Here is a 4,101-nt window from a genome sequence, read left to right on the forward strand (position 1 = left end):
TCCAATCACGCTGACACAGAGATACAGATGAATGATAGTAGTTCCTATATATATATATATAGCCTATATATATTTAAAAAAATTAAATTAAACTTTTTTTCTGTTTTAATGCTTTTTAAAGCACTATGAAAGTAAACACAAATGGCTTTTTACTTCTGACATCTAAATTTTTTTCATTATGACACAAACTGTTTGAAGTTGTATGAAACTACTGAAGCATCAGGTTTAAAGCCTGAAAAGTTTGTTTATTCTCAATCAATAAAATGATCATTAAGCCTGTGATGCATCTGCAACTTTTTCAGAATATAAGACTCAACCAGAATCAATGAATTGTTTCAGTCATGATATTTTTACCAGAATAGGCAAAGGAATATAGTTGCAATGAAAGTACATATTAACATATTTGATCGAGTAATTATTGACCAGCTCGGACTGCAAACAGCGAGTAAACAGTCCAGCTAAACTGGCCCTACTGCTTCTAGTTGTTTTTTTGTTGTTGTTGTGATTTTATTTTATTTTTTAGTTTATGGTTAAAAGTTACAAAACATCACTATATTCTCCAGGATCAGCCTGTTATAACCAAATACTACGATATTTCTAAGCACAAAAAACAACCATTCATGGATCAATTTGTTCTTTTCATTGAATTTCAGGAATAGTTAAGCAATCTTTTTTACAAAAATAAACAGGATTTACCTCCAATCACGCTGACACAGAGATACAGATGAATGATAGTAGTTCCTAAAGAGGCGAGTACCATGGCAACGCTCAGCATGAGCCCACCAACCATGACCACAGGTCTGCTGCCGTAACGATTGACGAGCATACTGCTGACAGGACCTGCACGTGGGAAAGAAATGTGTCACCGCTACGTAACACTTTGAAGGACAAAATAACTGATCACAGAATGGCCTTGCTTACTCATAGTAGTCATAGAGTAAGCTAGAGGCAATGTGACTTTTTTTTTTTTTTTTTTATAGAAACGACTTTGTCCACTTTTTGAAAATTTGCCTCTGGCTGCCGCTGACCTCCTGCATACATAGAAGCCAACATGACTGAGGACACCCAGGCAATCTCACTGTAAGAAACTGAAAAATATTCCTGAATTTCCTTGAAATAGATGGTGAGGGACTTGGGAAAGGCAAAAGAGAATCCTATGGAGATGAAAGCACCAAAGACGACAGCCCAGCCCCAGCCTCCATCGGGTGGCGTGTAGCCAAGATTGGTTACTGCTGCAGGGGGCATGCTCAATTCACAGACTGGGACATGGGGAAAAAGTCATAGAAGTGAGGAGGGAATAAATATCACATTTTTAGACAATTTTACTACTGATCATTTTTACTCTCTAATAAACTCAGCATATGACAGTAGCTCACCTTTGCACAGTCCTTGAAACCACCGAGTCCCTCAACTCGCCTGACAGGTTAGTCTCATCACGTGTGCTTGCAGGAAAACAAATTCACAACCAAGTTATGACCCATCCAGAGTGGCTGATAACGAGGAAAAGTATAAGAATCTGTCAAACAGCCTCAACAGGTAACTTTTTTAACTGATTAAATGTGGGTAAGTTGTTACAGTCAATGAATTATATTGCACAAGGCTACAGTCAAAAGGCTGCACAGAAGTCTGTTGGAGTCAGTCTCCCCACCATCACAGACATTTACAACTCCAGATGCAGGAAGAGGACCACCTGCATCATGAAGGACCCCACTCACCCTGCACACACACTTTTTGCCCCGCTCCCTTCAGGCAGGAGGTTGAGGAGCATTAAGTGTAGAACCACTAGACTGAGGAACAGCTTCTACCCTGAGGCTGTTAGACTCATAAACCCCTAATCAGGATTATCACTATGAAAAAAAAAAAAAAATCACTGTAATGCCACTTTGAATGGTGATACGTGCTGCTGATTATCCATGCTGCTGATCTCATGCTGCTGATTATTTTATGCTGCTGTATTCATTCACTCATCTGCTCACAAAGACTCATGTTCGTGCTGCTGTTATCCGGCGTATTGTTTAGTGCTTAATGTTTTAGTTTATATCTTAGATCCTTATTTACTGTTTCTTTTTACAATTCATATTTTTGCTATTGTTGGATGTAACTGGGAGCCTGTGTACACAATTTCGTTCCACATCATGTGATGCGACTGACAATAACACCTACTTGAAATTGAACTTAAACTTAAATACGTGCATTTAGTGTTGGTTTAAGTTGGAACATGGTTTTGTTGTAAGAATGAAGAAGTTAGGTGCAGAAATAAAAATGTGGTTCAGACTCACCTTCTAACTCAACACAGGAGGCAGAGACAGCCCTGAGCAGGTCACCAGTTTTTCACAGAGCTGAGTCAATAATCTATCTTTAATGTTCTTCCACAGGCATGCCTGGGTACAACCAGACGTACATAACACAAGACAGTGGAGTCCTATTCAAGCCTTTTTCAAGGACAGATTATGAAGGTGTCCAGGCTGTGGAACAGGGAGTCCTGGGACGAAAGGCACAAAGTGAGTGTTGCGTTCCACTGGGTTTGATACAAACGAAATTACATAGAAACATAAGTGCATGAGTCACAGTGCAGTCTCATACTTACTCGTACTTATAGGCAAAAATATGTACAAGATAAAATTCCAGCACAACGACATGTGAATGTATAGATTACAAACAAGCTTTCTAATTGAAGGAATATTGCAGAAATGTTGAATTGAATTGTTGAACCCATTATTTAATGGAATATACCATAAGTACAGTCTTGATTGTTCATAAGCACAACGTTGAGGTAACTTTGCTACTCCCCCAAGGGAAACACGACAGGAAACCTGAATTGTTTTGTGTTTTTATTCTGTCTGGTAGGAGAAAATGTATGAGGGGACACTGGAGAAATTATTATACATGGAAAAATGCATAAGTAGACTACCTGATGCAAGAATCTCCAATAGGGGACTCGTCTTGATGTGAGCAAAATACCTGCATATTTCTTCCACACACACAAAAATCACATGTCACTGTGCAAACTCCAGATGATCCTATTAGTCTTGTGAAAGGAATAGCAGAAGGCTCAAAGGGTCAAGAGGCTCGTGGTGAAATGAAATGTGAAGGCACAAAAGAGAGTTGCAACAAAACGTTGATGCAGTTCACACACAGATACAAAATGCAGGAAAAGTTTCTGCTGATAAGAAACGACTAGAATAAGCAAATACCAGAGAAAGTTATGAAAATCGCACATTGATTTTATGCTGTTTGTTGATTACATAAACAAAATAGTTTCAATGACAGGCAGCTTCTTATAGAAAAATAAATACTGTACTTAAATGTAGTCATGATAGGTTGTGTTTTGTTCACTTTTTACTTTATATACTGTATCGTGAGTCTAAAACTGATTAATTCTTGGAGTCAGCCCAGCTCATGTCGGCCACAGCCAACTAATCTTAAAAAAAAAAAAAACCTTCAGCTAAAATGTGATGTGGTAGTAGCTGAAAATCATTTACTACCAATACCCTAAATAAGACATCAAATATTGCATGAAATTTCATATAATGTTATTTGTAATGTATGAACAAAATACCTACAATTCAGTCATTTTTCATTGTAAGACATCTTCTGACAGGGGGTGGACAATGTGCGTTCACAGAAGGAACGCTAAGCCTTTATTTACAGACATTTAAAGTTTTGACTACATCTATAAAATAGGCCAGGGGTTTGAGGTTATTTAACTGCCTGTAAAGGATTTGTTAAGCGGGTGCTATAAATGTAGGTGTCACTGTGTGAAGGTGCTATATATAAGACTGAGTTTGTTGCATCTCCTCAAACTAATGAAGTCTTTTAAATGAAATATGAAACGTTTCAACAAAAAGAAATCGTCCAGAGGACCTGACTTAACTTTGTTGGATTTTTTTTAACTTGGATTATTGAGCATGAACTTACATGTTTGACTGTGTTGATGCAGACACAAATTCACAAGGTAGGATTTACCTGCCACACTGCTGCTGGCACTGAAACAAACTCCTGAGAAATCTGTTAAGAAAACTATGGATTGGTTGCTGATGCACTTTTTTTTGTTTTCAAAAATGATTAATACAAATAAAAGCTTCACCACCACTAAGATTT

The 4,101-nt window shown here is 37.7% G+C and overlaps 1 pseudogene; it reads right to left on the minus strand.

The window, feature by feature from the left end:
- Positions 1 to 1,251, minus strand: part of LOC119416673 — an 8,319-nt pseudogene extending 7,068 nt beyond the window's left edge.
- Positions 1,252 to 4,101: the final 2,850 nt, after the last annotated feature.

Source organism: Nematolebias whitei, chromosome 11 (assembly GCF_014905685.2).
Source record: "Nematolebias whitei isolate Nwh7 chromosome 11, NemWhi1, whole genome shotgun sequence".
Taxonomy (NCBI): Eukaryota; Metazoa; Chordata; class Actinopteri; order Cyprinodontiformes; family Rivulidae; genus Nematolebias; species Nematolebias whitei.